Source organism: Ranitomeya imitator, chromosome 1, assembly GCF_032444005.1.
Source record: "Ranitomeya imitator isolate aRanImi1 chromosome 1, aRanImi1.pri, whole genome shotgun sequence".
Lineage (NCBI taxonomy): Eukaryota > Metazoa > Chordata > Amphibia > Anura > Dendrobatidae > Ranitomeya > Ranitomeya imitator.
This window is the reverse complement of record NC_091282.1, coordinates 316,023,943-316,038,126: the sequence shown is the minus strand read 5'-3', so window position 1 is coordinate 316,038,126 and position 14,184 is coordinate 316,023,943. Positions and strand designations below refer to the sequence as shown.

The window sequence follows — 14,184 nt, the reverse complement described above, 5'->3', positions numbered from 1 at the left end:
AAATGTCTCATCTATCAAAGTTCATGAGTTTAATATTCTATTACTAAAAATATATATTATATGCACATTTTTGCAAGACTGTTCTGCACATTTAGCAATGAAGTTCAGTACTAGAATAAACGTTATCTATGGCTTTCAGTTTGTTATGCAGAAAGATTTTTTTTTCAATTTTTTTTTTATAAATATATAAGTATTTTTTGTCTCATTAGTCAGACTCAGATGACGGCTATATCATAGCAGGTATCTGCTGCATGTGGAGGAAGTTCGGCTCTTGAGCCTCCTCCACATGCGGTAACCTCCACAATGATCTATATGTACACTGCTCAAAAAATAAAGGAAACATTTAAACAACAGAATATAACTCCAAGTAAATCAAACTTCTGTGAAATCAAACTGTCCACTTAGGAAGCAACACTGTTTGACAATCAATTTCACATGCTGTTGTGCAAATGGAATAGACAACATATGGAAATTATTGTCAATTATCAAGACACACTCAATACAGGAGTGGTTCTGCAGGTGGGGACCACAGACCACATCTCAGTACCAATGCTTTCTGGCTGATGTTTTGGTCACTTTTGAATGTTGGTTGTGCTTTCACACTTGTGGTAGCATGAGACGGACTCTACAACACACACATGTGGCTCAGGTATTGCAGCTCATCCAGGATGGCACATCAATGTGAGCTGTGGCAAGAAGGTTTGCTGTGTCTGTCAGCGTAGTGTCCAGAGGCTGGAGGTGCTACCAGGAGACAGGCCAGTACACCAGGAGACGTGGAGGGGGCCGTAGGAGGGCAACAACCCAGCAGCAGGACCGCTACCTCAGCCTTTGTGCAAGGAGGAACAGGAGGAGCACTGTCAGAGCCCTGCAAAATGACCTCCAGCAGGCCACAAATGGGTATGTGTCTGCACAAACGGTTAGAAACCGACTCCATGAGGATGGTGAGTGCCCGACATCCACAGATGGGGATAGTGCTCACAGCCAAACACCGTGCAGGACGCTTGGCATTTGACACAGAACACCAGGATTCGCAAATTCGCCACTGGTGCCCTGTGCTCTTCGCAGGTTCACACTGAACACATGTGACAGACATGACAGAGTCTGGAGACGCCATGGAGAGCGATCTGCTGCTTGCAACATCCTTCAGCATGACTGGTTTGGCAGTGGGTCAGTAATGGTGTGGGGTGGCATCTCTTTGGAGGACCGCACAGCCCTCCATGAGAACTTCCTTAAAAAGTAATAATGCCACAAGTGCCTTCTTTGAAATTAAAAATATCCTGAGTGCCCCTTATGAAGTAAAAATTTCCCTTCAGTGCCCCCCTAAGTACATTAATAATGCCCCAATGTATGCTAATACAGATGAGAGTGGCACTCACTTGAGCAGACAGTGTGGGCAATACATGAGGGGGACGCGAGCCATATGTGGGGGACTCCCGAGCTGCAGGTTGGGGACTCCTCTTCCATATACAAAAGTATTTTTCATTATTATTAGCACTTTTAGGAAAGAATAGCTGTGTACTTGCGACACCCTAAAGACCCTGTATGGCAGGTGACAGATAACACACAGCTTGGAATCAGAGAGTCACAAAGCCGCACTGTGCTGCCATACTAGATCTCAATCATACTAGCTAACTAGAGTTGAGCGACCTTGACCTTTTTAGAGTCGAGCCGGGTTTTGCGAAACCCGACTATGTCCAAAGTCGGGTCGAGTGAAATCGGCCGATTATGACGTAAAGTCGGGATCGACCGAAACACGAAACCCAATGCAAGTCAATGGGGCAGCATAGTCGGCAGTGAGTGGGGGCCAGGAAAACACCTAGAGTACACATTTTAATGTCAATACCATCCATTCTTCTTAATGAAGCTTGTCAAGCGTAATTTACCTTATAATAATTGGAAGGCATTTGAAATTGGGGGTCATTTGGCTAAAGTTGTGGGGGGTAGGGCTGGTTCAAGTAATTAGTGGGCCCAGGAAATCTGGACCACGTCACGGCAGTGGAGCAGGGAGAGGTAAGTATTTCAACTTTGCAAGTGCTGTGAACCTGAGCAAGCAGGGGGGGCCCACTCGTTGGCATTGGCACTGGCACAGGGCCCCTCAAAGTACAGCGGTGTGTTTGCACGGCGGGGGCGCCTCCCACCGGCAGCAACACTTTTGCGTACTATGAGAGGCCCTGTGCCAGTGACGTCGCCAACTAGTATTCCTCCCCCCACCTGATGAAGGAACCTGCACTTTCATCTGCACCTTCCTCTTTGTCCCCGTGTAAGGTGGTATGGTATGCGGGAAGAGCAACCTGACTTTCAGCAGGGTCACAATGTTGTTGTGTAGCGTGCACGGGGAATGTTGCGTTATGGGTCAATGTACCAGCAGATTCATCTATCACTGGCTGGGCAATGGGCACGATGAAGTGGAAACACAGATATAGGCCCAAAGAAGAAAGTGGGCTAAATGCAGTTCAAAATTGGTAACACAGGAATAACCAGGGGGCATTGCAGTGGAGGACAACTGGAATGAGAGGCTGACACAGAGAGTAGGGCCAAATCAGTAAGTAGTCGAAATGCAGTTCAAAATTGGCAACCGTAGTAAACAGGCGGCACAGCTTTGTTCAGTGGAGGAGAACAGCAAGGAGTGGCAGACACCGATAGTAGGCCCCAACCCAACAAGTAGGCCAAATGCAGTCTAACATTAACAACTACTTAACGAGAGGCTGAAAATGGAATTTCAGGACAGGAAACCAGGAGAACAGCAAGGAGTGGCAGACACCGATAGTAGGCCCCAAACCAACTAGTACGCCAAATGCAGTTGTTCCATTTAACCACAATTTAATGAGAGCCTGAAGATAGAAGCTCAGGAAAGGCAACCTGGGGAACACCTTGGAGTGTAACACACCATCTCTCTCCACCCCATACCCATTTTTTAGGCCTAATGCAGTGTACTTTTTTACAACTACTAAACGAGAGTCGGAAGACCGAAGCAATGGCAAGGAAACCTGGGGAACACCTTGGAGTGTAACACACCATCTCTCTCCACCCCATTCCCCATTTTTTAGGCCTAATGCAGCCTACTTTCCGACACCTACTAAACGAGAGCATGAAGATCGAAGCTCAGGAAAGGCAACCTGGGGAACACCTTGGAGTGTAACACACCATCTCTCTCCACCCCATACCCATTTTGTAGGCCTAATGCAGCGTACTTTTCTACAACTACTAAACGAGAGCATGAAGATCGAAGCTCAGGAAAGGCAACCTGGTGAAAACCTTGGAGTGTAACACAACCTGTCTCTACACCCCATACCAAATTTGTAGGCCTAATGCAGCGTAGTTTCCACCAACTACTAAACGAGAGCCGGAAGATCGAAGCTCATGAAAGGCAACCCGGGGAACACCTTAGTGTAACACAACCTTTCTCTACACCACGGAAGGGCTGATTCTTAGGAAGGCTGTTTTAAATAAGCATTGCGCGTCCGAGGGTGATTATATTCTTATTCGGTATCTACTCACCCTTGGACGCGCCATGCTTCTTGATTTGTAATTAATGTTTATTTGCAATGTGCTTTTGACTTACTCAATTAATTTTTTAATTATTGATTTTATTAAATTAATAGTTTAACATCTTATTGGAAATAATTTAAAGGAGACGCGACAGGACAACACTCGGTGGATGCCATATCTGTGTTAACAACTCCAAAAAACTTTCAGTTAACTTCTTGCAGGAGAAAGAAATTGTAGCTGTTGGACCTTTGTAGTACAGTTCCAGATATTTGTTGTGTGTTTGTTTTGATTGTTAAAATGTCTGCATTTGAGATCTCAACACGATCTTATTTTTTATAATCAAATTAATTTTTAAAATATTTTATTAGGTTGGTTCAAGGGGTACACGGGCCGCAGTAGACAGGTCAGTGGAGGCCTAGTGGAAGGAGGGACCGCAGATGCGCCACTGTTTCACCCATACACAATTAGTAGGCCTAATGCAGCGTAGTTTCCAACAGCTACTAAACGAGAGCCGGAAGATCGAAGCTCAGGAAAGGCAACCTGGGGAACACCTTGGAGTGTAACACAACCTCTCTCTACACCACGGAAGGGCTGATTCTTAGGAAGGAAGGCTGTTTTAAATAAGCATTGCGCGTCCGAGGGTGATTATATTCTTATTCGGTATCTACTCACCCTTGGACGCGCCATGCTTCTTGATTTGTAATTAATGTTTATTTGCAATGTGCTTTTGACTTACTCAATTAATTTTTTAATTATTGATTTTATTAAATTAATAGTTTAACATCTTATTGGAAATAATTTAAAGGAGACGCGACAGGACAACACTCGGTGGATGCCATATCTGTGTTAACAACTCCAAAAAACTTTCAGTTAACTTCTTGCAGGAGAAAGAAATTGTAGCTGTTGGACCTTTGTAGTACAGTTCCAGATATTTGTTGTGTGTTTGTTTTGATTGTTAAAATGTCTGCATTTGAGATCTCAACACGATCTTATTTTTTATAATCAAATTAATTTTTAAAATATTTTATTAGGTTGGTTCAAGGGGTACACGGGCCGCAGTAGACAGGTCAGAGGAGGCCTAGTGGAAGGAGGGACCGCAGATGCGCCACTGTTTCACCCATACACAATTAGTAGGCCTAATGCAGCGTAGTTTCCAACAGCTACTAAACGAGAGCCGGAAGATCGAAGCTCAGGAAAGGCAACCTGGGGAACACCTTGGAGTGTAACACAACCTCTCTCTACACCACGGAAGGGCTGATTCTTAGGAAGGAAGGCTGTTTTAAATAAGCATTGCGCGTCCGAGGGTGATTATATTCTTATTCGGTATCTACTCACCCTTGGACGCGCCATGCTTCTTGATTTGTAATTAATGTTTATTTGCAATGTGCTTTTGACTTACTCAATTAATTTTTTAATTATTGATTTTATTAAATTAATAGTTTAACATCTTATTGGAAATAATTTAAAGGAGACGCGACAGGACAACACTCGGTGGATGCCATATCTGTGTTAACAACTCCAAAAAACTTTCAGTTAACTTCTTGCAGGAGAAAGAAATTGTAGCTGTTGGACCTTTGTAGTACAGTTCCAGATATTTGTTGTGTGTTTGTTTTGATTGTTAAAATGTCTGCATTTGAAATCTCAACACGATCTTATTTTTTATAATCAAATTAATTTTTAAAATATTTTATTAGGTTGGTTCAAGGGGTACACGGGCAGCAATAGACAGGTCAGTGGAGGCCTAGTGGAAGGAGTGACGGCAGACAGGCATCAAAGGCCTAACATTGGGCTGGCTGTAGGCAAGTTAAAATTGGTTCCAGGGGAACACGGCCATCAGTGGCCTGGTCAGTGTAGTTGTAGTTGAAAGAACGGGACGCAGACAGGCTTCGAAGGCCTAACATAACAAACTTGGGCTGGCTGTAGGCACTTTTAAATTTGTTCCAGGGGTACATGGGCAGCAGTGTATGGTCAGTGGAAGTCTAGTGGAAGGAGTGACCGCAGACAGGCTTCCAAGGCCTAACATAACAAACTTGGGCTGGCTGTAGGCACTTTTAAATTGGTTCCAGGGGTACACGGGCAGCAGTGGTCTGGTCAGTGGAAGTCTAGTGGAAGGAGTGACCGCAGACAGGCTTCCAAGGCCTAACATAACAAACTTGGGCTGGCTGTAGGCACTTTTAAATTGGTTCCAGGGGTACATGGGCAGCAGTGGTCTGGTCAGTGGAAGTCTAGTGGAAGGAGTGACCGCAGACAGGCTTCCAAGGCCTAACATAACAAACTTGGGCTGGCTGTAGGCACTTTTAAATTGGTTCCAGGGGTACACGGGCAGCAGTGGTCTGGTCAGTGGAAGTCTAGTGGAAGGAGTGACCGCAGACAGGCTTCCAAGGCCTAACATAACAAACTTGGGCTGGCTGTAGGCACTTTTAAATTGGTTCCAGGGGTACATGGACAGCAGTGGTCTGGTCAGTGGAAGTCTAGTGGAAGGAGTGACGGCAGACAGGCATCAAAGGCCTAACATTGGGCTGGCTGTAGGCAAGTTAAAATTGGTTCCAGGGGAACACGGCCATCAGTGGCCTGGTCAGTGTAGTTGTAGTTGAAAGAACGGGACGCAGACAGGCTTCGAAGGCCTAACATAATAACATAGGGCTGGCTGTAGGCAAGTTAAAATTGGTTCCAGGGGAACACGGCCATCAGTGGCCTGGTCAGTGTAGTTGTAGTTGAAAGAACGGGACGCAGACAGGCTTCGAAGGCCTAACATAACAAACTTGGGCTGGCTGTAGGCACTTTTAAATTTGTTCCAGGGGTACATGGGCAGCAGTGTATGGTCAGTGGAAGTCTAGTGGAAGGAGTGACCGCAGACAGGCTTCCAAGGCCTAACATAACAAACTTGGGCTGGCTGTAGGCACTTTTAAATTGGTTCCAGGGGTACATGGGCAGCAGTGGTCTGGTCAGTGGAAGTCTAGTGGAAGGAGTGACCGCAGACAGGCTTCCAAGGCCTAACATAACAAACTTGGGCTGGCTGTAGGCACTTTTAAATTGGTTCCAGGGGTACATGGGCAGCAGTGGTCTGGTCAGTGGAAGTCTAGTGGAAGGAGTGACCGCAGACAGGCTTCCAAGGCCTAACATAACAAACTTGGGCTGGCTGTAGGCACTTTTAAATTGGTTCCAGGGGTACACGGGCAGCAGTGGTCTGGTCAGTGGAAGTCTAGTGGAAGGAGTGACCGCAGACAGGCTTCCAAGGCCTAACATAACAAACTTGGGCTGGCTGTAGGCACTTTTAAATTGGTTCCAGGGGTACACGGGCAGCAGTGGTCTGGTCAGTGGAAGTCTAGTGGAAGGAGTGACCGCAGACAGGCTTCCAAGGCCTAACATAACAAACTTGGGCTGGCTGTAGGCACTTTTAAATTGGTTCCAGGGGTACATGGGCAGCAGTGGTCTGGTCAGTGGAAGTCTAGTGGAAGGAGTGACCGCAGACAGGCTTCCAAGGCCTAACATAACAAACTTGGGCTGGCTGTAGGCACTTTTAAATTGGTTCCAGGGGTACATGGGCAGCAGTGGTCTGGTCAGTGGAAGTCTAGTGGAAGGAGTGACCGCAGACAGGCTTCCAAGGCCTAACATAACAAACTTGGGCTGGCTGTAGGCACTTTTAAATTGGTTCCAGGGGTACACGGGCAGCAGTGGTCTGGTCAGTGGAAGTCTAGTGGAAGGAGTGACCGCAGACAGGCTTCGAAGGCCTAACATAACAAACTTGGGCTGGCTGTAGGCACTTTTAAATTGGTTCCAGGGGTACATGGGCAGCAGTGGTCTGGTCAGTGGAAGTCTAGTGGAAGGAGTGACCGCAGACAGGCTTCCAAGGCCTAACATAACAAACTTGGGCTGGCTGTAGGCACTTTTAAATTGGTTCCAGGGGTACATGGGCAGCAGTGGTCTGGTCAGTGGAAGTCTAGTGGAAGGAGTGACCGCAGACAGGCTTCCAAGGCCTAACATAACAAACTTGGGCTGGCTGTAGGCACTTTTAAATTGGTTCCAGGGGTACACGGGCAGCAGTGGTCTGGTCAGTGGAAGTCTAGTGGAAGGACTGACCGCAGACAGGCTTCCAAGGCCTAACATAACAAACTTGGGCTGGCTGTAGGCACTTTTAAATTGGTTCCAGGGGTACATGGGCAGCAGTGGTCTGGTCAGTGGAAGTCTAGTGGAAGGAGTGACGGCAGACAGGCATCAAAGGCCTAACATTGGGCTGGCTGTAGGCAAGTTAAAATTGGTTCCAGGGGAACACGGCCATCAGTGGCCTGGTCAGTGTAGTTGTAGTTGAAAGAACGGGACGCAGACAGGCTTCGAAGGCCTAACATAATAACATAGGGCTGGTTGTAGGCAAGTTAAAATTGGTTCCAGGGGAACACGGCCATCAGTGGCCTGGTCAGTGTAGTTGTAGTTGAAAGAACGGGACGCAGACAGGCTTCGAAGGCCTAACATAACAAACTTGGGCTGGCTGTAGGCACTTTTAAATTTGTTCCAGGGGTACATGGGCAGCAGTGTATGGTCAGTGGAAGTCTAGTGGAAGGAGTGACCGCAGACAGGCTTCCAAGGCCTAACATAACAAACTTGGGCTGGCTGTAGGCACTTTTAAATTGGTTCCAGGGATACATGGGCAGCAGTGGTCTGGTCAGTGGAAGTCTAGTGGAAGGAGTGACCGCAGACAGGCTTCCAAGGCCTAACATAACAAACTTGGGCTGGCTGTAGGCACTTTTAAATTGGTTCCAGGGGTACATGGGCAGCAGTGGTCTGGTCAGTGGAAGTCTAGTGGAAGGAGTGACCGCAGACAGGCTTCCAAGGCCTAACATAACAAACTTGGGCTGGCTGTAGGCACTTTTAAATTGGTTCCAGGGGTACACGGGCAGCAGTGGTCTGGTCAGTGGAAGTCTAGTGGAAGGAGTGACCGCAGACAGGCTTCCAAGGCCTAACATAACAAACTTGGGCTGGCTGTAGGCACTTTTAAATTGGTTCCAGGGGTACACGGGCAGCAGTGGTCTGGTCAGTGGAAGTCTAGTGGAAGGAGTGACCGCAGACAGGCTTCCAAGGCCTAACATAACAAACTTGGGCTGGCTGTAGGCACTTTTAAATTGGTTCCAGGGGTACATGGGCAGCAGTGGTCTGGTCAGTGGAAGTCTAGTGGAAGGAGTGACCGCAGACAGGCTTCCAAGGCCTAACATAACAAACTTGGGCTGGCTGTAGGCACTTTTAAATTGGTTCCAGGGGTACATGGGCAGCAGTGGTCTGGTCAGTGGAAGTCTAGTGGAAGGAGTGACCGCAGACAGGCTTCCAAGGCCTAACATAACAAACTTGGGCTGGCTGTAGGCACTTTTAAATTGGTTCCAGGGGTACATGGGCAGCAGTGGTCTGGTCAGTGGAAGTCTAGTGGAAGGAGTGACCGCAGACAGGCTTCCAAGGCCTAACATAACAAACTTGGGCTGGCTGTAGGCACTTTTAAATTGGTTCCAGGGGTACATGGGCAGCAGTGGTCTGGTCAGTGGAAGTCTAGTGGAAGGAGTGACCGCAGACAGGCTTCCAAGGCCTAACATAACAAACTTGGGCTGGCTGTAGGCACTTTTAAATTGGTTCCAGGGGTACACGGGCAGCAGTGGTCTGGTCAGTGGAAGTCTAGTGGAAGGAGTGACCGCAGACAGGCTTCGAAGGCCTAACATAACAAACTTGGGCTGGCTGTAGGCACTTTTAAATTTGTTCCAGGGGTACATGGGCAGCAGTGTATGGTCAGTGGAAGTCTAGTGGAAGGAGTGACCGCAGACAGGCTTCCAAGGCCTAACATAACAAACTTGGGCTGGCTGTAGGCACTTTTAACCCCTTAGTGACGGAGCCAAATTTTTGAAATCTGACCAGTGTCACTTTATGTGGTAATAACTCTGCAACGCTTCAACAAATCCCAGTGATTTTGAGATTGTTTTTTCGTGACACATTATACTTTATGATAATGGTAAATTTTGTTCAACATTTTTTGTGTTTATTTATAAAAAATATCAAAAATTTGAGAAAAATGTAAAAAAATTAGCAATTTTCTAAATTTGAATGATTATCCCTTTAATCCGGATAGTCATACAACAGCAAACCATTAATAAATAACATTTCCCACATGTCTGCTTTACATCAGCACCATTTGTAAAATGTTATTTTATTTTGTTAGCATTTTAGGAGGTTTAAAAATGTAGCAGCAATTTTTCATTTTTTCAAAGAAATTTACAAAATTTATTTTTTTAGGGACCTATCCATGTTTGAAGTGACTTTAGGGGTCCCATATATTGGGAAACCCCCAAACGTGATACCATTTTAAAAACAGCACCCCTAAACATATTGAAAACTGCGGTCAGGTAATTTATTAACCCTTCAGGTGCTTTACAGGAATTAATGCAAAGTGGTATAACAGAAATGAAAATGTGTATTTTTACCACCTAAGTGTTGCTAACTTCTAAACAGATTACTACAGCCGTCAGACTCTAAGGCCGCTATTTGGTCATGAATTGCCATCACAAACATCAGGACAACAAAATCATGATCTGAGGGCACCAATTGTGACAAAGAAGAAGCCCCCACACTATGTTAACCATTTATAATAATGTAGTCACTATTGACAGCAGCATCTAAGGGGTTAAACAGATTTAGATGGTGCAAACACTGATCGTGGCTGATACAGCAAGTTGTCAGCTATAGTGTACAACCGACAGATGCTGGATTGCCATCTGTATGGGGAGGCTATTCTCTTATATCTCAGGTCAGTTAAAAGACGTATTGGCGGTCATTAAGGGGTTAAATTGGTTCCAGGGGTACATGGGCAGCAGTGGTCTGGTCAGTGGAAGTCTAGTGGAAGGAGTGACCGCAGACAGGCTTCCAAGGCCTAACATAACAAACTTGGGCTGGCTGTAGGCACTTTTAAATTGGTTCCAGGGGTACACGGGCAGCAGTGGTCTGGTCAGTGGAAGTCTAGTGGAAGGAGTGACCGCAGACAGGCTTCCAAGGCCTAACATAACAAAATTGGGCTGACTGTAGGCACTTTTAAATTGGTTCCAGGGTAACACGGCCAGCAGTGGCCTGGTCAGTGTAGTAGTTGTAGAAAGAAGGGACCGCAGACAGGCTTCGAAGGCCTAACATAACAAAAATGTCAAAACAATGGTATTGTCAGTGCCAGGCATTGAAGGATGTCAGCGCCTAGACTACACATTGGTGAAGCTGTGAGAGATAATTTTGCTAGTGGTAGAGCACTGTTTGAGCTGGGGGGGGGGAACTGTCTTGTGGCCGGCGGTACAGGCACAGGGCCCCTCATATTACAACGGTGTGTCTGACGTTGGGTGCGCACCACCACCGCCAGAGACACTTTATTGTACTATGAGGGACCCAGTGGCAGTGCCGTCGACCAAAAGCGGCCACACCCACCTCTTCAGACAAACAGCACTCTCAAGGGTCCAAGCGCAAAGTGTCGATAGCACGGCCCCGTGTGGGGAGTTTGGCCATTTCGTGAGGTGGAAACATGTCGTATGCTGGACAATCAGGTGAAGAAAATTACGAGATTGGAAAAGTCATTCAGAATAGTCCACAGGCAAGACCTTTTCATAGGAAAGCTAGGTGTCAGCCGGGCAGGGTGGGGCAAAAGATTTTGAAATCCAGTTGTGGTTCATTTTAATGAAGGTTAGATCATCTACATTTTGGGTAGCCAGACGAGTCCTTTTTTCGGTTAGTATTGAACCTGCAGCACTGAATACTCTTTCTGATAGGACACTAGCTGCCGGGCAAGCAAGCTCCTGCAATGCATATTCTGCCAATTCTGGCCAGGTGTCTAATTTGGATGCCCAGTAATCAAATGGGAATGACGGTTGAGGGAGAACGTCGATAAGGGATGAAAAATAGTTTGTAACCATACTGGACAAATGTTGTCTCCTGTCACTTTGAATTGATGCTGCAGTACCTGTCCTGTCTGCGGTCATAGAAAAATCACTCCACAACCTGGTCAGAAAACCCCTCTGGCCAACGCCACTTCTGATTTATGCCCCTCTAACACCTCTGGTCTGCTGGCCCCTGGAGCTCGTGTGAGAACGATCACGGGCGCTGTGTGCAGGGAATGCCAGAAGCAAACGATCAACAAGAGTTGATTGTTTTGTTGCTAATATTAGTTCCAAGTTCTCATGTGGCATAATATTTTGCAATTTGCCTTTATAGCGAGGATCAAGGAGGCAGGCCAACCAGTAATCGTCATCGTTCATCATTTTTGTAATGCGTGTGTCCCTTTTGAGGATACGCAAGGCATAATCCGCCATGTGGGCCAAAGTTCCCGTTGTCAAATCTGCGGTTGTGCTTGGTTGAGGGGCAGTTGCAGGCAAATCTACGTCACTTGTGTCCCTCAAAAAACCAGAACCCGGCCTTGCCACGCCACCAATTTCCCGTGCCCCCGGGAAAGCTTCCTCATTAAAAATATACTCATCCCCATCATCCTCCTCATCCTCCACCTCCTCTTCGCCCGGTACCTCGTCATGTACACTGCCCTGACCAGACAATCGCTGACTGTCATCAAGGCTTTCCTCTTCCTCTGGTGCAGACGCCTGATCCTTTATGTGCGTCAAACTTTGCATCAGCAGACGCATTAGGGGGATGCTCATGCTTATTATGGCGTTGTCTGCACTAACCAGCCGTGTGCATTCCTCAAAACACTGAAGGACTTGACACATGTCTTGAATCTTCGACCACTGCACACCTGACAACTCCATGTCTGCCATCCTACTGCCTGCCCGTGTATGTGTATCCTCCCACAAAAACATAACAGCCCGCCTCTGTTCGCACAGTCTCTGAAGCATGTGCAGTGTTGAGTTCCACCTTGTTGCAACGTCTATGATTAGGCGATGCTGGGGAAGGTTCAAAGAACGCTGATAGGTCTGCATACGGCTGGAGTGTACAGGCGAACGGCGGATATGTGCGCAAAGTCCACGCACTTTGAGGAGCAGGTCGGATAACCCCGGATAACTTTTCAGGAAGCACTGCACCACCAGGTTTAAGGTGTGAGCCAGGCAAGGAATGTGTTTCAGTTGGGAAAGGGAGATGGCAGCCATGAAATTCCTTCCGTTATCACTCACTACCTTGCCTGCCTCAAGATCTACAGTGCCCAGCCACGACTGCGTTTCTTGCTGCAAGAACTCGGACAGAACTTCCGCGGTGTGTCTATTGTCGCCCAAACACTTCATAGCCAATACAGCCTGCTGACGTATGCCAGTAGCTGCCCCATAATGGGAGACCTGGTGTGCAACTGTGGCAGGTGCGGATGGAGTGTTTGTGCGACTGCGGTCTGTGGACGAGCTCTTGCTTCTGCAGGAGGACGAGGAGGAGGAGGAGGAGGAGGGGGTGCGAACGGCTACAGACAACTGTTTACTAGACCGTGGGCTAGGCAGAACTGTCCCAAACTTGCTGTCCCCTGTGGACCCTGAATCCACCACATTTACCCAGTGTGCCGTGATGGACACGTAACGTCCCTGGCCATGCCTACTGGTCCATGCATCTGTTGTCAGGTGCACCTTTGTGCTCACAGATTGCCTGAGTGCATGGACGATGCGCTCTTTAACATGCTGGTGGAGGGCTGGGATGGCTTTTCTGGAAAAAAAGTGTCGACTGGGTAGCTCGTAGCGTGGTACAGCGTAGTCCATCAGGTCTTTGAAAGCTTCGCTTTCAACTAACCGGTAGGGCATCATCTCTAACGAGATTAGTCTAGCTATGTGGGCGTTCAAACCCTGTGTACGCGGATGCGAGGCTAAGTATTTCCTTTTTCTAACCATAGTCTCATGTAGGGTGAGCTGGACTGGAGAGCTGGAGATCGTGGAACTAGCGGGGGTGCCGGTGGACATGGCAGACTGAGAGACGGTGGGAGATGGTATTGTTGCCGCCGGTGCCCTAGATGCAGTGTTTCCTACTACGAAACTGGTGATTCCCTGACCCTGACTGCTTTGGCCTGGCAAAGATACCTGCACAGATACAGCAGGTGGTGCGCTAAATGGTGGTCCTACACTGCCGGAAGGGATGTTGCGTTGATGACTAGCTTCATTGGCCGAGGGTGCAACAACCTTAAGGGACGTTTGGTAGTTAGTCCAAGCTTTCAAATGCATGGTGGTTAAATGTCTATGCATGCAACTAGTATTGAGACTTTTCAGATTCTGACCTCTGCTTAAGGAAGTAGAACATTTTTGACAGATGACTTTGCGCTGATCAATTGGATGTTGTTTAAAAAAATGCCAGACTGCACTCTTTCTAGCATCGGATACCTTTTCAGGCATTGCAGACTGAGCTTTAACCGGATGGCCACGCTGTCCTCCACCAGGTTTTGGCTTTGCCACGCGTTTTGGGCAAGATACGGGCCCGGCAGATGGAACCTGTGGCGATGTTGATGCCTGCTGCGGCCCCTCCTCCTCCTCTGCTTCAGAACTGCTGCCGCCTGCACCCTGTTCCCCCAATGGCTGCCAATCGGGGTCAAGAACTGGGTCATCTAATAACTCTTCTTGTACCTCCTGCGCAACTTCGTCTGTGTCACCGTGTCGTTCGGTGGTATAGCGTTCGTGATGGGGCAACATAGTCTCATCAGGGTCTGATTCTTGATCACCACCCTGCGAGGGCAATGTTGTGGTCTGAGTCAAAGGACCAGCATAGTAGTCTGGCTGT

General features: G+C 47.5%; 1 protein-coding gene across 1 annotated transcript in view; it reads right to left on the bottom strand.

Moving 5' to 3' along the window:
• The window catches only part of TTC28 (tetratricopeptide repeat domain 28), a 667,947-nt gene that overhangs the window by 86,947 nt on the left and 566,816 nt on the right, over nucleotides 1-14,184 (bottom strand). The window lies entirely within an intron of this gene.